Here is a 22,860-nt window from a genome sequence, read left to right on the forward strand (position 1 = left end):
GTGGCCCAAAAGTCGGACGCGGTTTCCTTCCGGTGCCTCAAGGCGATGTTCCGCTGCCGTACACAGCCGCTGTTTTGCTACCGCGCGGGCTGGTGGGGGGGGGGGGGGGGGGGGGGGGGAGCGGCCCGCGTGTTCAGGGGCGGTGGTGGGGGGACGTAACGTGTCGCCACAGCTGTCTGCGGGCGCGCCAAGCCAGTCACCGACGCGCTAACGGAGCGGCAGCATCAAATTCTGCTGCTCGCACCTGAAGAATCTGCGCGTTACCGCCGGAACTGCCGCGGCGTCCAGAAGAGAGAAACTGCCCGACCTCGTTCTCCCTACTGTGCCGACGCGTCAGAGTGCTTGTGCTGCGAGAACTGTGCCGTGTGCGTGAATGGTGTCACTTGTTCTAAACTGTTCAAATGTACTTCTAAAGTGACCCGTGCACTTTCCCGCAGAGGTGCCAAAATACTGACACATTCCCTTACGCGCGACAGTTTTTTCGAAGAGCGCCTTGCCGAAACGAGAACAATATTCTCATTTTACTGCGAACGGACGCCCGCAAGAAACTGCGTGTCTTGAGAAGTGAGCAGATTTTTGTGACGGCGCGTGCGGTTTGTAAACATATCGAGCGAGCTCGGGAGGAGCAACAGGTGGGTGTGGCAGAGGCAGGTGCAAAATAATTCGCGGCTCGCGCCATCCGAGAAGTGCCCAAGTGTCGGGATCCATGAATCAGAACACGCAGTTGCTGGCAAGGCACTGACAGCTACAATTAATGCCTCTTTCCTACCCTCCTTCTTGAAAACTGTTATTGACATTCTTTGTTCGGAGTGAGTAAAGTTAAGTGGCGACTATCGTGGCGGCGGAACGCAGAGTGAATTGCCTCTTCAGAGCTGACAGTGTGGGAGGTCGTGGCGACACAGTGGATCGGGTCTCGGCCATTCACGGAGACCTCTGGCGACATCGGAGCAGCAATCTTCCCATCAAGCGGTAAGTCGGACGGCCTAACTGCATTACCGCCGATTAGTTTCGCTCGCTCGTCCTGCGCCAAACTCTGCCCTGCTGGCGCCACAAAACAGCCGTGTCTTTCTCCTGACGAGACAATCACCGCGCCAAGGACACGGGAAGTGGCGCCCGACAACACGCGTACCGTACACTCAAAACAAGACCCGTTGCCTTTTTTCTCTGTCTTACGTGGTAACTAGCTAGTTACCATGCAGAGTCCAGCTGTTAATGCGCACCAGGCATGTATTAGAGAGGAAAAGGAATTAAATCTGTCTATAGTGTCAAAACAATGTAGAGTATAGCATACTGTGATAGTACTGTAGGAAACCTTGGTACATTACTTAACGTCATGAGGCGATCTACGAGCTAGAAGTATTTTATGGAAACTATGTTTATGTAGACGCCTTGAAAGGTGACTCAAAAAGAAAAAGATTTCAGTTGTTTATTACAGACAAATTATGAAAGGCACAAAAGCAAAGGCTGGAATGTGGTTTTTTTTATTTTTATTTTTTTTTATTTTTGCCTTTGAGCTTGTAATGGTACTTGAATTACGTAACCATTACGGCACCTCACCTGAACCTCTCGATACCAGTAATATTCTACTGGGTTTCTGTAAAGTAGTTAACATATTTCTCAGACAACATTCAGATTTTATTTCATTAATGTAGAGGTACTTTGATACATCGATATGTTTATATTGCAGCCGGCCGCGGTGGTCTCGCGGTTCTAGGCGCGCAGTCCGGAACCGCGCGACTGCTACGGTCGCAGGTTCGAATCCTGCCTCGGGCATGGATGTGTGTGATGTCCTTAGGTTAGTTAGGTTTAAGTAGTTCTAAGTTCTAGGGGACTGATGACCACAGCAGTTGAGTCCCATAGTGCTCAGAGCCATTTGAACCATTTTCTTTTGCAATGATATTATTCTTATATGTATGCTTTCTTTTGTCACTATGATCTTTGTCGCACTTGTAACTCTGATTTTTGGGCGCGTAAGCGGTTATTAGTTAGTTAGAGAGTCGGACCTTGAGAAAGTCAAGTCTTGGACGTCATGTTGGAAAGACGCATAACGTAGCCAGCTTATAAAATGTGAACCTTAACAGTGAGGAAGATGTTTTCAAGTATGTTTTGTATTGTGAAGTGATGTTTTGTGTGTTACGCGATATTGCAACAAAAGCAATAAAAAGGAAGTGTAACTTAAATTCGGAGTGCTGATTATTTTTTACATCACCATTGTGCTAACTTTCAAAGGTTGAATCTTCAAGAATGGTTTGTGAAACACATCTATAAAACTTTTGAATATAGCAGAATAAAACCTAGGCCTCTTTGCATCCGAGCTTGTAATCATCACCACCTAGATTTTCTACGATTTACCCATGATTTTACAACGAGACGAGCGTGGGAAACACGAAAAGATGAGTGCCTAGTTTATTCATTATTACATGAAATGACTTTATTAACTGTGCTCTAATGACACCTGCCACATAATAACTTTGTTGTTGCCCGAAAACGCAGTATTTAGCAGCGTGAGCAACACCACAATCATCATTACATTTTGACCTTTGTTGTGGTAGGGTTGTTAGAAGCTCAGCTGCTCCAAATTCTGACCAGTACTTCCTCGGAATGTAGTTTTACGGTTGTTCAGAATTTCATTCTGATGAAGACGCCCTTAGTAGGTGTCGAAACCTAGGTCAATGTACCAAACAGTTATTTGGAACCGGCTGGCTGTACAATCCTTTGTTGACAGTAGTACACGGCTGTCGAGAAACAGCCATGTTTGAAACTGTCAGTGTTTTATGTTCGCACAAACGCTGTACCATGCGCTCATCATGAGCACCACGCGTTGCTCGAAAAACATCGAAACGGTTGTCGATTTCATTCCACATGCGAGTCAACAGGTACTGTTTAATGAATCGACAGCTTCAATAAATCGATTTCTCAGCTCTTGAAGATTAGCTCTCATACGTGGATCAAAAACTCTGTCTTTTACGCACCTCCACAGAAGAAAATCGCAAGAAATGAGTGACGTCTGGTGACCTGGGAGGCCAAAAGCAAAGGAGAAACATCTTGTCGTCCACTTCTTCCAGTCCATTGTTGTGGGGATGGTGCTGCTAGGATAGCGGCGCACCTCAAAGCGGAAGTGTGACGGGGCGTCGTCATGCACAAAAATCAAACCATCGGATTCTTCGTGAAGCTGAGGAAACAACCAGTTGTGCAGCACGTCCAGTTATGACATTCCTGTCGCAGTTTTCTCTGCAAAAAAGAAAGGTCAATAAACTTTGTCAACAGAAACGGCACAGAACACATTCGGTTTCGGTGAGTCTTGGTTCAAATGGCTGTGAGCACTAAGGGACTTAACACCTGAGGTCGTCAGTCCTCTAGAACTTAGAACTACTTAAACCTAACTAACCTAAGGACATCACACACATCCATGCCCGAGGCAGGATTCGAACCTGCGACCGTAGCGGTCACTCGGTTCCAGACTGAAGCGCCTAGAACCGCACGGCCACTCCGGCCAGCTTTCGGTGAGTCTGTTTCGTGTTCGACGACATCAGGATTTACATTAAATGAATTAGCAGTTGCGACTGAGGACAACCATCAGCTGTAGAATGGGATGACGGCAATGAAAGTTTGTGCCCAACCGGGAGTCGAACCGGTATTTCCCGCTTATCGCGAGCGGCCGTCTTACCACTCGGCTATTCGTGCACGAAACACGGGCAGCCCCAGACTTCCACATGTCGTCAGCCGTGCGTCTACGATCTCTACTCGTACATCCATTATGTATATTTCCGTACAGATCAGACACTGTACTTGAAAGTCCCGTATCCGGTATCGGCAGACAAATACGGTACTGCAGCGCCTGTGTTATTCTTATTACGATGGGAAGTTTCTTTGTACATGCAGGCATGTCAGAAGGGACTTCGCATCGTAATCACAATAACACAGGCGCTGCAGTATCGTATACATCAGGATTTTGTGATCCCCAAAGTCTTACATTATGGCGGTTTACTTTACCCGATAGATGAAACGTTGATTCGTCCGAAGACGCGTATCTTTCGGGAAAAAAAATTGCCCCCTGTTACATCCTGGAGAACTGAAACGAAAAATTTCGTAGAGGTTGAACAAATCAGCTAAGCAGCTGCAAACCAAAGGTGTATTTAGCCCTTGACCTAGGTTTCGATATTTCTAAAAATCTTTGCCTCTTCCATGGCTAATACTTAGGTTAAGCAAGTATTTTATCCTTTGAACTCCTGTTATAATGTCATGCAGACAAGAGCCTTTACCACTGGGCGAATACACTTGTGCATTTATTCTGACCTACGCTGAATGTAATCTGGGTGCTGTACCAAGCCATTACATGTGATGTTTCTGCTTTTTATATCAATTTTATATACGACAGGAGCCGCTCGGCTTCAGCTAATGTAATTTTCCACCATGTGATGTAACAAGGCCCACTCCTTCTGAGGAAGATATTTTTAAAAATATCGAAACCTAGGTCAAGGGCTAAATAAACAATTGTTTTGTAACTGGTTGGCTGATTTATTGAACCTCTTCAAATTTACGCACTTGCAGCCATGTTTGAGATTTTGCAAATTTCATAACTCCTGCTATGGTCGTCGGGACATAACAGCATCTTGTAAGGCTTCGTATCCAGGCGACGCTTCAGAACGCGACACGCCGTCGTCTGAGCAGGTTGAACTCCTTGGCCTGCCCGTCCTGTGGTGTTTCCAGGGCTCCGTGTGAACGCATGCTGAATGCGCTCGACATTATCATCAGGCGTACGTAGTGCTGTTCCCTCTGCACGTGCAACCGAGTTCCAGGAATTTGGTATTCCAGTCACAAACGTGCCTGTGCACAGGCGACTTCTTGCTGAATCGACGGCGGAATGCACGCTGCACTTGAACAGTGAATTTACTTCGCTCAAGTTCCAACACAAAAAACGATTTCTCGTGTTGTGTAGTCGCCATTTTGCTATAAACAAAGGACAGCTGGTAGATGTGTGTAAATTCTGAACCTTGCTCCATCCGGTGACATGCGCGATCTGTTTCTATCTTCTGTTAGTTTCTCGGTAATAAACGATTGAAATCTGTTCTTTGTTTTCGAATTGCCCGGTATAGAACAATGTACAAATTATACTATCGAGATTGTTACCAATCAACGCAACAATATGAAAGATTATGGATTCGGCAGTAATATTGGTCCTTTTCGATTACCGCCACAGATCATCGAATCCCAGTCCGTTCATAAGAGTGCCGGGTATTTCCAAGCCGCACAGCATTTATTTTTGCGTAATACTGAATGACAGGAGTATAAGGTTTGGACCATTTAGCTTCAGTTTCCCCGGAGATTTTCTTCACTCGCAACCATTTTCCACCACTCACCTCCTCTACCTGTAGGGATTAAATGAGAGAATACCGTTCTACGGGCTAGGGGAGGACAGGATAGGACAGAGGTCACCACGTTTGTTATTGCCCCCCCTCCTCATACACACACACACACACACACACACACACACACACACACACACGCAAGAAATGTAACTTGGCGTCACGCGGAATTTTACCGCAAAACAGATGCCTCCAAGTTTCAATGAACTGGAAACAACAGCCAATCATTTGCAAAATACCTATTTATTAAACCTTGACCATGATTTCGACAGTCTCTTCTTCCGAAGGTATTGTCCTATTAAAAATTATTACGACACTGTGTGTGGAACGCAGGTGGTACCATTGTTGTTGTTGTGGTCTTCAGTCCTGAGACTGGTTTGATGCAGCTCTCCATGCTTCTCTATCCTGTGCAAGCTTCTTCATCTCCCAGTACCTACTGCAACTTACATCCCTCTGAATCTGCTTAGTGTATTCATCTTTTGGACTCCCTCTACGATTTTTACCCTCCACGCTACTCTCCAATGCTAAATTTGTGATCCCTTGATGCCTCAGAACATGTCCTACCAACCGATCCCTTCTTCTAGTCAAGTTGTGCTACAAACTCCTGTTCTCCCCAATTCTATTCAATACCTCCTCATTAGTTATGTGATCTACCCATCTAAAATTCAGCATTCTTCTGTAGCACCACATTTCGAAAGCTTCTATTCTCTTCTTGTCTAAACTATTTATCGTCCACGTTTCACTTCCATACATGGCTACACTCCATACAAATACTTTCAGAAACGACTTCCTGACACTTAAATCTACACTCGATGTTAACAAATTTCTCTTCTTCAGAAACGCTTTCCTTGCCATTGCCAGTCTACATTTTATATCCTCTCTACTTCGACCGTCATCAGTTATTTTGCTCCCCAAATAGGAAAACTCCTTTACTACTTTAAGTGTCTCATTTCCTAATCCAATTCCTTCAGCATCACCCGACTTAATTCGACTACATTCCATTATCCTCGTTTTGCTTTTGTTGATGTTCATCTTATATCCTCCTTTCAAGACACTGTCCATTCCGTTCAACTGCTCTTCCAAGTCCTTTGCTGTCTCTGACAGAATTACAATGTCATCGGCGAACCTGAAATTTTTTATTTCTTCTCCATGGATTTTAATACCTTCTCCGAACTTTCCTTTTGTTTCCTTTACTGCTTGCTCAACATACAGATTGAATAACATCGGGGAGAGGCTACAACCCTGTCTCACACCCTTCCCAACCACTGCTTCCCTTTCATGCCCCTCGACTCTTATAACTGCCATCTGGTTTCTGTACAAATTGTAAATAGCCTTTCGTTCCCTGTATCATTACAACAAGCAAAATTACAGGAAATGTTTACAGATAATTTTAGTAAAGCATACTCACGTACAATCACATATCATCTATGTTCGATCTGGGAGTCGCTGACTCTGTCCAAAACATGTGCGTGTCATGCACTTAAACACGGTTTAAAATTCATTATTTAAAATTGGTAGTTCTCTACTGTAGGGTTTTGTCTTAAAACTTTTTAAAAATACCACGCTTTCACTGGATGTAACAGGTAGTATGCCACTCGAAAGATTTGTATATAAACGTTACACTTAAATATAAAACGTGGCACCGAGTCCTACAGAGCGTTCAGTACGCCACGTGCAGTGCTGTCTATACAGTGAGGTGTGCGTGGGTGGCTGAAGAGTGCGGCCACCGACTGCGTAGCTGCAGTGAGCAGCGTGTGTGATTTCCCAAGTACACGTTCACCACTAGAATTAAAGTATTAACTGAAAAGTTGGAAAGAGGGAGCGGGGAGGGGGGTAAAAACGTGTGCCGTTAAAGTCACATGCCCTATAAAGAGCCCGTAAGTTCAGGTGAACAGAGCAAGCTCTTTACAATCTGTGCAAAATGCACGAGAACCACTTGTGCATGAACACGCAACTGTAACAAGCACGAGTGTCTAAGGAAAAACGCTTCAAGGAAATGTTTTCAGTGTGTAAGGTTTAATAAATATGTATTTTGCAACTGGTTGGCTGTTATTTCCATATCACTGAAGCTCTTGCACAGTTGCTGAAGCGCAATCAAGTTTGAAATCTTAAAAAAAGTCAAAGATTTTGATAATAACAGCAGTGAAGCATGCTAAATGTTTTCATATAATAATAATAATAATAACTTGTTTACGTGAGTGTTCCTCTCCCTCTGGTCTAACCCGACACTGCAGTGCCATCGCGTGGCCGGCCCCATGCCGACGGGGCTGCACGGAGCTGTATCTCGGGCTCAGTGGTGGTGACTGTACTGCCGCAAGCCCATCTCGGTCAGGCTCTTAATCTGCTCTGTCCACCACAATGGTGAACACCCTCGCGGCCTTCGGCCGTCGGCTTTCCCTTTACGATTCTGCTTTCCATTGCCTCTTGCCGTCTCGTAATGTGATCGAAATATTTCGACTGCGTTTGACTGACAAGTGTCGACAGTCCTGTTACGATGCTGCGATGTCTCAGGGTCGACTCATTAGTTCGACGTGCTGTCTGTGGTATTCGAAGTAGTCTTCTATAGAACCTCATGCCCAGAGCATCAATCCCATGGGGATCCGCCGTCTTGACCGTTCCAAGTTTCTGGTGCACAGGTAGAGGTAGGGAAGATTTTAGAGTTTGCTCGAGGGTGAGCTTTGCCCAGGCAGCGGTGACAGTGTCCTTCCAGATGCGAGCAACTGCTTACTACAGCACTGTAGCACAGTGTCCGAGAAATTGTAATTCAGAGATATATAGCATCTGACAGGCAGTCTTACCAATGTTTGAGAAGTACATGTGCGCTGAACCACTGGCAGTATCCCACTCAGCACTGCGCTTGTGAACCAGGTCTGCAGTTTCGGTCGTATCCACCAGTCTGCCTTCTGGGAGTCACTGGATGTCTCTCCCTCGCGTCTTCGCTCAAGAGGCCGACACACGTTCGAACTACGAGTAGTTTGCCAAACCTTCAGAACACCGAAACGGTTGTCACACTATCAGTAATACTGTCAGTTGCCGACGCGTCTGTAAAAGTTACACTCAAAAGTAAAGCGTGTGCTACAACTACTTCATCTATAAGCTGATGAATAATAGGAAAACAACGAAATAGAAGAACTCGATACGAGAAGTACTGAAAAAAAGGGACTGACTTATCGAACGTTTGATTTAATTTACCGAATAAAACTATGAGATGTCATAAGCTACTTTCGGATTAGCCCTGAATCTTACGACAAATTGTTAGTGTTGATACGACACCAATTAGAGACGCAAAATACGTTAACAAGGGAGGCAACCAGTCGACAACACATTAGGTGTGAGCCTGAGACTTCTGCCGACAGGCAAGTCATTCGAATACTGCCTCAAGTTTAGAGCTGTAATATCAGCAAACACATTTAGCAATGCTGTTATTGAAAGCTGCGAAGTAACTATATCTGTGCTGCAAAGATATATTCAGGTAATTAACGTAATTTTTTTTTTTCTTACAGTTGTAATGATGTGAGGCGACGTGTATTTGTGAGACCCCTTACTTGTCATTGCATATAGATGCTATGTACTTTTCGAAGTACAAGCCCTTTTCTACACTCCTATGTAATTCAGCAAGCTTATATGTTGTGAGAATGAAAACATGGTCCAAATCGGCTGTTGAACCTTGGGTCAGTTTCAAGCACATAAACAGGATTATTTTTCCCAGCGTGTACTATCTCTATGGACTGATCGATGAGAGGATACAGAACAAAAAAGTCTAATGAACTTATGTCCGTAAATGCATATTTTCGATACTAGAGACCATTTATTCAATTATACATTGTTACAGAGACTGTGGTCTAATACGCGCTGTACCATGCATTACAGTATGTGTTGAAAATGGTTTCCATGTGCCCCAAGGCATGCGTGTACGCGCCGTAGCGTGTTGTGTCTCACATGTTCACATCGGCCAGGCTGCATCCGAACATTGTAAAACGTAGCATGAACACGCCGTTCCAGTGTCTCCATATCTTGAATGGCCTCTGCATACACGATACTTTTGAGATGGCCCGATAACCAGAAGTCGCACGCGTTGAGATCCGGTGCACGAGCAGGCCACGCAACTGGACCCCCTCGTCCTTTCTATGGACCAGGGAGGACACGACTGAGATGCGTCCGGACGTTCACGGCTAAGAGGGCTGGAGCACCATCATGTAGCAGCCACATAACCCTTCGAATTATATAAGGCACTTCTTCCAGCAGGGGAGCCAAACTCACCCGCAAGAAATGCCGACGGTTCCGGCCTGTTAGGCGACGTGGAAGGAAGACTCGTCCCAAAATACGGTCGCCAATTACCCCGGCTCACACATTGCGGCTGCACGGATACTGGCGATACCATGGGGGTTCTGCTTACAGTCCCACAGATGAATGTTATGAAAGTGGAAGATACCACTCCGCGTGAAGGTAGCTGTGAGTAGGATGGATGACACAAATCCCGGAATCATGGCTGCCTGGCGAAGAAACCAGAGACAGAACTGCTCCCGATGTGGAAAGTCTGTCGCTAGTAAGCCCTGCACAAGCTGTAAGTGACAAGGGTAGTAACAATCGTCATGGAGAGTGTTCCACACGGTCGTCCGGCTTAGCCTGTACTGGCGGGCCAACTGCCAGGTCGCTCGCCTTCCACAGTGTTAATCACATTTTCCTCCAAAGTCTGGTGTCCGGACATTTCGGGTAGGTCCTTCATGATTTCCTGCTTCCTGAAACAACCCCGTCTCAGACAAACGGCGAAACTCTGCTGCAAACTCTGAATGCTGTGGTTTCTATCGGCAGGGATAGGTCTCCTGATACAACCTTGCTGCCCGCCACCCGTTGCCATTCGCCATTCCGTAAGTAAACACCACGTCGGCAAGCTCTCCATTCTATTGTGGAACCATTGTGTACAACGGTGTACCACACCCACTACAAGGTGAGTCAGCGAGAGGAGTGAATCGCACACAACGTTACCAATTACTGTGGCAGGAGAGGGCGCTATGGCATGGCGTATGAGGAACAGCACCACCCTCTAGGAGGAAACCATGGAATCTGTACAGCGCGTATTAGACCGCAGTGTCTGTAACAAAGTGTGATTGAATAAATGGTCTCTATCATCGAAACCATGCATTTGCGGAAATAAATTCATTAGATCTTATTTGTTCCGTATCCTCTCATCGATCAATCCCTATAGTTTGTACACTGTGGAAAAAATCCTCCTGTATTTAGCTTCACGTATGAAACGTACCCATTGAACAATTATACATGACTGTGCTTAACCTGACACACAATATTTTTAGCGCAACGCAATCTGACTTTCAAAACTCCCTACAAAAGAATGGCCCTGACTAACATTAAACTATACCTTTCACAAATCACTTACCTCACAAAAATCTTCGCTGCTCAAGCTACTGCAATACAGCGAGCGCCACTACTGCCAGCTAAATAAAAGATTCAAACTATGGAAGGCACAACTACTGATAGGGATAGTTAGCAAATGAAAGATATTAATAGAGAACAAACAATGTATTTACCTTGATATCATCATATATAAATATATCAGTTCATGACAAATTTCAAAACTCCGCCATCTCTCTCCCCACATCCACCACTGCTGGCGGCTCACCTCCAACTGCGCAACGCTACGCGCTGTTCACAGCCAGCTGCCTAACACTACAATGGCGAGTATTACAACAATGCAAAGCAGCCACAGACTGCACACAGCACAGCCAGTGATTGTCATACAGAGGTGGTGTTACCAATAAAAAACCTAAACAGCCTACTTACATAGAGAAAACATAAACAGCCTACTTACATAGAGAAAACATAAACAGCCTACTTACATAGCCCCCATGCTCCCCACAAAAATTTTGACAAATGGTGTTGGGCACTGGCCAATACAGATTTGACAAAAATTTTTCACAATTACAGTAACAAAGATATAAAATGCACACACTTATTAATATTATGTTGGTCAAAAGATCAAAATTTCTCACAGTCCATAAAGACAGTCCACATTGTTCATCACAGTAAAAATGCAGAGTTTTTCTCAAAGTCCAAGCAGTAAAAGAAAATGCACACGGAAGTAGTGGATTTCCATGCAGTCTTGAAGAAGTAGTGTTGTCCTTCCAATGGAAAGACAGTGCTGACTCTCGACATGCAGACAAGTATTGGGTCACAACAGAGCAAACCCACTGCAGAGTCAGTCGAAGTTTTGATGAATATTGGTAGGTCATCACAGAGCAGACCCACTGTAATCCTGGTAGAGATTACGATGTTGGTGGGCCATCAAAGATGCAGACCCACTGTAGTCCTTGTAGAAATAATGGTACTGATGGATCATCAAAGATGTAGACCCACTGTAGTCCTTGTAGAGATAATGGTATTGGTGGGCCACCAGAGGTGCAGACCCACTGTAGTCCTTGTAGAGATGACCAGCAGCCATCTGTTGCGATTGTGCAGGTGCACATTCACCATCGAAGAGTCTTGCGGAGAATATAGCAAGTCCATAAACCACCACTTGTGCACTCACAAAGTTTCTGGAATTGTCCTTAGAACCAGCAATGCTGTTATCCAGTCCCTTGCTGAATTATAAACACACGTGCAAACACTAACAGTCCCTACTTCTCACATATTGTCCATATACTATGACCAACAGAAACGTGTGCAGTGAAATGTAACTTAATTGGAAGAACTGGTAACAATTACAATTTGATAACATAAAAATACAATAACAAAGGTACAAAATACATCATTAAAAACATAATAATACAGATAACATCTGTAGTACAGGCTTTACAAAAGAATCGAACTAACATATACATCAGTGGAATTATGACATGAGTAAATACATAAAAGATCAGAATAACTTTTGAAACATCAACTTTACACATGAGCATTAAAAGAAACAGAATTAATAATATCTAACATCTTTACAAAGTAAATAACATATTATTAATGCCAATTATATTCGAGGATAACAGTATTCCTCATCATAGTGAATGTAGCTTAATATTAAAAGAAGAAAAAAATTCTATGAAATTACACAGAGACAGGAAGAAAACAAATACACAAGGGTACACAAACACATAGTGGGATAACACCAATAGGAAAGGACAGGGTTCGTTTTCAGTGTAACATGTGGTACTGCAGTCCAACCCAAAACTTCATATATCTTTCCTCTTATTTCATCCTTTGTTTCCACCAAAAAAAATTCTAACTAAGCATGCTTTCTGTGTTTATATGTTCACACATCTCTTACCTCATTTTTATTTTCCATTATCTTACCTCATCATTTATTTCCAAGAAAATCCTACCTAAAATACCTTTTTTTTTTTTTTTTTTTTTTTTTTTTTTTTTTTTTTTTGGCCAAACCATTTTCTTATAGCGTCTAAATGCATTTCTTCCAATTCATCATAGTTAGTTTCTTATATAGTCTACCCCTCTTAAGCTAACTTAAATCTACTGAGCTCAGATGCTAAACTAAGGGACGAGGCAATGCAGCATCACATAACAATTAACACAAACAGCAATGAGAAAAAAAAATGGAAATTTGCAAAGCAAGCTACAGTAAATCTAAATTAACAAGCAATGCAACATTACAACTAATATGAGCCAATGCGCAGTAAACAAAAAATTAAATCTGGCTTAGCAGAGTAACACAAATTAAAATTCAGTAACACGATGCCTGGCAAACAGCAGTAACTTATACCTAAACATGACATAGCTCAAGCAGAAAAAAATATCACACTAAAATGGCCATGTCTAATACATATGTCACATCTTAACATTAGAGTGATGCATCACAATTTATTCTACAACAGAAATTACCAAGTACTTGAAAAGAAAATTATGTGTTACTGTTATTAGTTCCTTCTTATTGTTCTTTCCTTTCCAAGTGCTCCTTTTTTAAAGAATGTGGATCATAAAATAATTATTTAATAGATCTGTTGACAGAAAGTGTTCACATTAGCAAATGCATTTTATTTTATAAAAGCAATGCTGCAACACAGCTGGAAAACAGATGTCAAATGAAATAAGCAACTATGAAAAGCAAAGCATAAAAATATCATTCAGTAGTCATGTGACATTTCATAAGTTAGTAGGAATTCTCTCAACTCTCATAGAAAGACGCTTGTCATAATCAGGTGTGCAGATGTAAAAATATTTCTTGTCATTTTATTAGGCATTTCAGTAAATATCGTAAATTAAGAGCTAGTGTAATCATATGTTTTCAAGTTCGACCGTGTCGTTTTTGCGATGCTTTCTCTAAAGGAATGACAATGGCCAGGATAATGGCCTTCCCTTTCCTTTTTTTTTTTCTTCCTGTGCTCTGAAAGGAACGCGCTAATGACTTTTTCTCCAGGCGTCTGACACAGCTGGGTGCCCGCGACGCATTACGTGCAGGTGGTCACTTAACTTTCGTACGGAAATATTTACGACAGGAGATTCTGCTAGCAAATGATAAAAATATTTCACAGGTCAAGAATTAGCGTTGCAAATCTGTAGAAACAAAACCCTATAAATATAAGCGTCAAAAAAAAAAATTCGTCAGCATTGTGATACATTCATGCCTATACACACACATTTCATAACTCTTAAAGTACGATTCTTGGTTTCCAACAACCTTTTCATAAATCAGAGTCCCTAACCCCTACTCCTTATTCCTTACCTTATTACACATATACATATTCATATTCATCAACACGTCTTCAATATTTCATCATAATAGCTACATAGCATAATCAGATTCCTCATATAGCATCAGCTTATTTATCATAAACATACCTCAGCAGCATAATACACATCGTCGTCGTAAAAATAACATCATAACACCTCAGTCAAATCTCAAAATCGTCGTAGCTTCCTCCAATAATTAAAAAAATTCTCTGCTCATGTCAAAAGTGTCATCTGCCTCAAACGTACTTTAAAAATCATAATCCCTTTACCAAATACATCATTCAAAGCTCTCATAGTATCACAATGGTTCCGAAAAAATATGAACAGTTTACAAAGTACAGACAAAATACAGTTTCATAAGTGTGAAGTTATCCAACTGTGTAATTACGTAAACATCTGTCACTGATATAGTAAAAATAAATGTTTGTCTCTCTCAGTTAAATGATCAGATAGCTGTGTAAATTGTGTGTTAGAGAAATATGGTACCGATGTGTAAAGTTGTATAAGCAAATACCATATTAGCTAGGGTTCCTTGTGGTTGCCACACACATGGTACACAAAGTAAGCATGTACCCCCCTGAGGATTAATGTAATTATACCCTCAGGTGTTACAGATTACAGCAATGAAATGAAATGTATCACTGAAAACTTTCTTTGTAATTCAAAAATCTTTAAAAATAAATGTTTTAAGTACAAAATTAATCACTGAAATGCGTGTCCTGTAGCGCTAAATGTGCATAATCTCTGTGAAAGTGTCGTAGTTATTTTCCTCCAAAAGCTAAGTTCTGCAGAAGCCAATGTACTTACCTCATGATAAACAAAAGTGAAATGCTTTGCGTAGAGATATCTTAGTTATTACGCTTATTGTTGTGATGATGAAAGTACTGTGCTGTAACGTATTGTTGTGCTATGGAAAAGGCTGTCTCCTTGTAGCTATACCACAAAAGTTACTAATAAAACATGTTTTGATTTCCAGAAGAATTCAGAAAACTGTGCAGATATAAAACAGATACACCGCAAAAGCAACATTCTAAATTGTCACTCATTAGTAGCGTCGTGATAAAAATCGTGTAGCTGTTACATAAACTAACCTCTGTGTCATCTGGTATCTCTCAGAAAGCACTTTAAATTCAGAATGTATTTTCAAATAAACCCAAAATGTTGCATTAAAATCTCATTAGCAGTACTGGTAAATGTTCTAAGTATGTGAGCCTTATAGTCGTTACGTAATCGTGCAACAAACAAGCAAGAATGTACACACACAATAACACTGTGACGTCTGTTTACTATAACAATGCATTCGTCATTTCTGTTTAAATAAGTTCTCTTGGTTCTTGATTGGATATTTAACTTCAAACATTGTTGCATGGTAACAGTTTCTAAAGCATACTAGTAACGTGAAGTGAAACGTTTTATGGCAAAGACAAAGTTAAAAGGCAGATTATCTGTCAATAAATGGTTTTACATGAGAAATGTGGTGTAAACCTTTACTCTTCCTAGTACGCAGAGTTTCAACTTCAACGCAATTATCATGTGGTATACGTCGGATTCTGTAAGGTCCATTGTAAACTAGAAAGAATTTGTGACTCAAGTGTTTCTTCTTATGTGACAATGAATGAGCTTTAATGAGAACTTTCTGACCAATACATAATTTCTTTGCATTTGCTTTACCGTTTAGTTTTCTCCGTTTGTCTGCTGCAGATTTTATATTTTTAAGAGCCAAATCAATTATGTCTTTGTGTCGAAGTTTACGTGTATTCGGGAAAGGTACAAGCTCTCTGATTCTGTTCGGAGGTTCCACATTCTTCAGTACAAGAGTAGGTGGTAAAGCAGTGGAATCATGAGGCATTTCATTCAGCACATTTTGAAATAAGTGTAAATATCTGTCCCAATGCTGATGCTTTCTGTGACAATAAAGTCTGCAAAGCTTATTGATTTCTTTCATAATCCGTTCAGACGGGTTGCAATGTGGTGAGTACAATGAAATAAAAACAGGTTTGATTTTATGGTTGCGAAGCATGCGTGACCAAACAGCAGATCTGAATTGCGGTCCGTTATCTGAAATGACTTTACTAACGTGTCCAACTTCACGTAAGAAATTTTTAACAAAGGCGTTGGATACAGACCGTCCAGTGGCTTTACGTAACGGAGTGAAAGAAACAAATTTTGAAGTAAGTTCAACAGCGACTAGAACGTACGAAAATCCATTGGATGTTCTGACAAGCGGTCCCAAGAGATCAACAGCAGCAAATTCTTTTAATTTAGAAGGAATGATAGGAAACAACGGAGCACGATGTGAGACAGTAGATGGTTTCGCCTTTTGACAAAGTTTACAAATAGACAAGACTCTTCGAATTCTTTTTTCCATATTGTTAAAATAACAAGTCGTTCGAAGAATATGATAACATTTTCGTGGACCAAAATGTGCGTAGCTGAAATGAATGTACCAAATGAGCTTATTAACAAAATCGTCAGGAATGCAAAGTACCCATAGCTTGTCATCAACAGTGCAGCGTTTGAACAGTATGTTGTTTCTAACCAGATAATAATGCCGAATCTGTGTGTGTGTCTTTTCATGCCATTTGCTCTTGATGTCTTTCCAAATCGGATCTTTATCTTGCTCATGAGCAATGTCCTTTAAAGATGTGGTGATGAAGTTTTCAAAGGCGACTTTCTGAATGTAAAGAATACTGAAATTTTTCTCGAGGTTGCCTTCTGTGGTACTTTTCTCAAGCCCAGCCGGTGCGCGTGACAGTGCGTCCGCAACAATGTTCTCCTTGCCGGGAATGTAGACTATTGTGAAGCGGAATTCTTGCAGAAACAATGCCCAACGTTTTAACCTGTCATGATTTAATTTTGAAGACATAAGAAATTGTAATGCACGATGATCACTGTATACTTTTACGTGCTTACCAGAAAGAAAGAAACGGAATTTGTTAAATGCCCAAACGATAGCTAAAGCTTCTAATTCAGTAACGGAATAATTTTTTTCAGATTTTGTTAGCACTCGGCTAGCAAAAGCAATGGTTTTCTGAATGGTAGTGTCATTTTCTATGGCTTCTTGAAATAAATGGGCACCAAGACCGACTTTAGAAGAATCCGTGCTAAGGCAGAAATCTTGTGACAGATCTGGATGAGCTAAGATTGGCGCGTGAAGTAACGCTTCTTTCAAAGAATTGAATTCCAACTGTGCTTGTTCGTCCCAGTTCCAAATAGTATTTTTTCCAGTGAGAGAACAAAGTTTTGGTGTAGCTAGAATTTGCATATTCAGAAAACGACGGTAAAAATTTACGAGACCTAGAAAACTGCGGACTTGTCTTTTTGTGGATGGAACTGGAATGGCTCTGATTGCTTCTAACTTTTCAGGATCCGGCTGAATGCCTTCAGAAGAAATAATATGTCCCAAAAACTTCACTTTTGTCCTACCGAATTCAGACTTTTCCAAGTTAACTGTAATTCCAGATTCTGCAAAAATATGTAACAAACTGTTGAGAATGCGATTATGTTGTTCCCATGAAGCTTCTGCTATCAGAATATCGTCCACATATAAGGTGATGTGACGTTTTAAGAACTCAGGTAATATGGAATTTAACCCACGAATGAATGCTGCCGAAGAAATGTTCAAACCAAAGGGAAGTTTCCGAAACTGATAACAAACGCCGAAACAAAGGAAAGCTGTGTATTTTCTGCATTCTGGATGAAGTTCGATCTGATAAAAGCTGGATCTGAGATCAATGGAAGACAACACTTTTACACCATTAAAATTTTGAAGAAGTTCTTCCATCGTCTGCGGCCTGTCTGTTTCAGGAATAATGATAGTATTGATTTGTCTCGAATCTAAGACAAGTCTGATCGATCCATTTTTCTTCTCAACAACATGTAACGGATTGTTGTATGAGCTTACTGCAGGCTCAATAATGCCCTCGTCAAGCATAGATTGTATTTCTGTTCTAACACGGTCCCTATAATGTGCTGGAATTACGTATGGTCTAACACAAAATTTAGTATGCTCACGAACACGAAATTGGTATTGAAATCCCTTGATTGTTCCTGTTTTGTGAGTAAAAACTGTGGAATGTGCTTGTAAAATTTCAAAAAGGTCCTGCCTATCAGTGTCATTACAATTCTCAATTGCTTGAATTTTATTCTGAATTAACTCATTAATTTCAAATATGCCGTCGATGTCATCCCTGTCAGTACTTGCAGAGTGATTGTTAGTGTCAAGTTCCGTCGAAAATTCCGAACTGTTGTCTAACAGAAGGTAAAGCCGATTAATTTCCTCGTCATGGTTTGAGAGCCAATCTTCAAATTTCAAAGCTACTGACTTACCTTCTTTTTCTAAACTTATTTCAGCATCGTGAAAGCTTAAGATTGCTTTGTATTCATTTAAAAAGTCTACTCCCAGTATAATTTCCGTCGACAATAATGGAACAATAAGAAAGTTCATAGAGAAGCTGTGGCTTTGACAAAAGAATTCTAGGTTGGTTTGTTGGCGTACATCTACACTTTTTCCAAAGATTGCACCTTGCAATTTAATCTTAAGTAACGGAAGTGTGGGGCAATCGTTCGATTTGTTGCATTTGCTAAAGGCTGTTTCACTGATTACTGAAATGGGACTGCCAGAGTCAAGTACTGCCGTAAATTTTACGTCATTTACTGTAATGTGAATCACAGGATATGCAATGTTGTTATGTTTTACGTCGTGTTCTTGGAGTAAGATGTCCCTAATGTCTTCCATTTTTACGTAATTACTAGCTACGGCAGCTGCGTCGTTAGTTTCATACGTGCGTTTTGTGGCTGCCTGCGGTATGAGTCATTGCCTATTGTCTCTTTGTTGGCGCGCGTCGTTATTGGGATTTGGAGACCTAACTTCTACAAATTCACCGTGACGAGAGGGCCCTGCTCTGTTTGAATCCCTCCAGTTCTGATGCAGTTCAGGTCTGTCGTTACGATCATATCGTCTGTCGTCATGTCGGTAGATTCCATAGTTTCTTTCCTGTCGGTCACATGGTGGAGAATTTCTCCCTGAATCGCAACTGCGCGCTGGTCCGTTGCGTCTAAAGTTATTCTGTCTCCCTTGATAGTATTTATTTTGGTTCCCATATTGTCTGTTTCTCTTATTGTCTCTGTGATAGTCACTACCACGGAGAGGTGATCTTTCCCTGTAGTTATTACTACTCTGCCAACGGTTGTCATACGGGTGGTGTCTGTTTTGGTCACGATTTGTGTTGTGAGAATAGCCTTGTCGTGTAAAGTTATTACTTCTTTCATCGCGGAATTGCGACGGATGTGACCTGTAATTGCTGTGTTCCTGGTTTCGCGTTCCGCGATTGTCAGTGTCAATTTCTAATTCTTGTAAGAGTCCCTGAAATGCTTCAATGTCGTCTTTGCAACGTCCTGCCAAAATAATATGTCGTAAATGTTCAGGCAGTTTGATTAAGCAAATGCGGATGAGTTCTGAGGGGCTGTATGGGTTTGAAAGATACTGATTCTTATGCAACATGTCTTCAAAATATTTCATAAGACTGGAAAATTCAGATTGTTCGAAACGTTTCATCATTATGATGCTATGTTTTACACGGTCTTGTGTGGCTTGAGACCAATATGCTGAGAGGAAGGCATGGTAAAACTCTCCTTCACTGTGGCAATCGTGAATTACCGATCGCATTCTTACAGCTGGTTCATTCTCTAAGTAGCCACACATAAATTCTAATCTGTGTTCCAACGACCAGTTGGGAGGAAAACAATGAGAGAATTGATGGAGCCATGCTTGTGGATGAATGTCGTTGCCAGAATTCTTAAATGTTTTGAATTTACGTGTAGTAATGAACAGCTTATAGTCAAAATCATCATGTCGGCGAGTCGCATATCGGTCATTGTTAGGTCGTGTCGGCCGTTCCCTCTCAAAATTCGGTGCACATTCCCAATTTCTTTCATTACTTCCGAAATGCCCTGTGTTATTTTGTGTCTGTTCCGTATTTGTATGTCCCTCTTCCCGTATTGGGGCGCGAGTGTCCTCTGAAATACGTAATTCTTGTACTACTTGTGCCAACTGATCTTGCACTTCCCGGATTTCTCTTTTGTACTGTGTATTGATTTGATTTTGATTTTGTTTGAATTTTCTAATTTGTTCATACTCTTCTGTGTCAGTGAAGGCTACAGGTGTTGTGTCATTCAGATCATCATCTACCTTTGTAGATAAGTTAGTGAACTGATCTGAAAGTTCGGCTACTTTATCCGATAGTGAAATCATTTCCTCTCTATGTTTTTCTGAACCAAGTTTCAGAGTGTCCATTTGTGTTGCAATCGTGTCTACTGTGACCTTTAAGTTTTCCTGAGTTTTTGCAAGTTGCATAACCGTATCGGTAGATGCAACTGAGTCAAATTTTGCTTGTAAGGTCTCATGATTTTCATGAACAATAATTTGCAGTTCTTTTATAGCTGCTTCGTGATTCTGTAGTGCATTTTCATGACGCGAAAAAATAGGTTGGAAATGCTCACAAATTTGTGTTTTTACGTCGTTACAGACTTTTTGACATTTCGATTCAATGTGATGTAACTCAGCAGTTAAATCCTCACGTGTTCGTTCAAGAGTTTGCTCCAATGAGTCTAACTTTTGAAGCTTTTGCTGTGTTTGTCTCTGATTTTGTTCCATTGTGTCTAACTTTTGAAGCTTTTGCTGTGTTTGTCTCTGATTTTGTTCCATTGTGTCTAACTTTTCAAGCTTTTGCTGTGTTTGTCTCTGATTTTGTTCCATTTGTTGCATTAATTGCAATAATAATGTATTAGTGTCTGGAATCTGTTTCTCTACACTTTTCGGCAGTGCATTTGCACCGACAACATTCACATTTTGACAAGCAGAAAATGTGTCTTGACTTATTTGAGAAAACGGTGATGACCCAAAACCTGAATCTACAGTATTTGCGAAATTGTGTCCTGTCATTTCGGATTCCTGAGGCGAGCTGTTGCCGACCGATCGATCGATAATGCTTCCCTCTTCACTAATTGTTTCACTGACCGTGCCATTGTTTGCCGCCCGCTCCATTTCCCTATGCACGATTACCAAATTACTACTTTGAACATCAGTTAATTCATTACTCTGCGGCGCTAACACACTGCCTTCGCCTTCACTGTCATTTCTCAGTTTACTTTGGAGCCTAGTATTACGTTTTTCGCACGCCATTATTGTCACAGTATTTCACACGACAACACAGAAAAACACAATTTGAAGATCAAAAATAAGAGAACACATTAACATAGCACTGAAAATAATATCTAGTTATTTGCAGCTGCGAAATACTTGGTGCAAATCTACATGCATTCAACACTGTTTTACTGTACAACAATGAAAGACTGCAACTACAAAGGAGATTTTCTCTATAATTACGCGCTAGCAATAAACAATAGCTACACTAATTACACAAACTACAAGAAAAAATCAGAAGATTCCAGTGAGGTATCCTAGGCTAAGGGTCGACATATGAAACGTACCCATTGAACAATTATACATGACTGTGCTTAACCTGACACACAATATTTTTAGCGCAACGCAATCTGACTTTCAAAACTCCCTACAAAAGAATGGCCCTGACTAACATTAAACTATACCTTTCACAAATCACTTACCTCACAAAAATCTTCGCTGCTCAAGCTACTGCAATACAGCGAGCGCCACTACTGCCAGCTAAATAAAAGATTCAAACTATGGAAGGCACAACTACTGATAGGGATAGTTAGCAAATGAAAGATATTAATAGAGAACAAACAATGTATTTACCTTGATATCATCATATATAAATATATCAGTTCATGACAAATTTCAAAACTCCGCCATCTCTCTCCCCACATCCACCACTGCTGGCGGCTCACCTCCAACTGCGCAACGCTACGCGCTGTTCACAGCCAGCTGCCTAACACTACAATGGCGAGTATTACAACAATGCAAAGCAGCCACAGACTGCACACAGCACAGCCAGTGATTGTCATACAGAGGTGGCGTTACCAATAAAAAACCTAAACAGCCTACTTACATAGAGAAAACATAAACAGCCTACTTACATAGAGAAAACATAAACAGCCTACTTACACACGCTTCATTTCACATTTTAGTACGTCGCTGATACATGTGGTGGTCAGGTATACATCGCATTTCAATGCGTATGTGGGCACGATGTATACCTGTCCACATGTACCAGCGATGTAGTAAAATGTGAAATGAAGCGTCAAGCTTAAATACATATGGTTGAAAATGGTTAACTATGCAGATAAGAAACTGATTATAGCCTACTTGGACCGTGTTTTCATTCTCAAAACAGGCTACCTGTGGTCGATCACAAAAATAAAAAAATTATAAAGCTAATATGTCTACTACATTTCCAAATTAATAAAGGAAGTAATGTCATTTATGACCACCATAAAGTGGTACAATATAACGAACACTCCTGTATAGTCCTATTAAAACTGTTTTCTGTTTAAAGGACTACTTGCAAAATTCAATCAGAGGAATTATTCGCACAAAGGCGAACAGAAAGTGTAAACAGCGCAAGCTGTTACGCGGTGTGGCTGCTTTCTGAAGCTCTGTCAACGTCTGAGTGGCGAATATTACCAGACGGTCACTTCTCGACTTCATACGCTCGCTACGTGAGAATATTTTTGAGGCCATCAATACTGCTTGTCAATATTTCTAGTGCTGACACGACGCCAATACGCGACCTCAGACGGTCAATACAGTAACCATTTGGCAATGCTGTTGAGCGTGTGACGGTCCATTCACTAAACTTCCCGTGATTTGTGTGTTATACGT

At 41.3% G+C, this 22,860-nt stretch overlaps 1 long non-coding RNA gene across 1 annotated transcript in view; it reads left to right on the plus strand.

The window, feature by feature from the left end:
- Positions 1-229: 229 nt before the first annotated feature.
- Positions 230-22,860, plus strand: part of LOC126425030 (uncharacterized) — a 242,047-nt gene continuing 219,416 nt past the window's right edge. Inside the window, exon 1 of the long non-coding RNA XR_007576248.1 lies at positions 230-969. This is a non-coding gene — a long non-coding RNA (uncharacterized LOC126425030). The remainder of the gene's footprint in view (positions 970-22,860) is intronic.

Source organism: Schistocerca serialis, chromosome 10 (assembly GCF_023864345.2).
Source record: "Schistocerca serialis cubense isolate TAMUIC-IGC-003099 chromosome 10, iqSchSeri2.2, whole genome shotgun sequence".
NCBI classification, from domain to species: Eukaryota; Metazoa; Arthropoda; class Insecta; order Orthoptera; family Acrididae; genus Schistocerca; species Schistocerca serialis.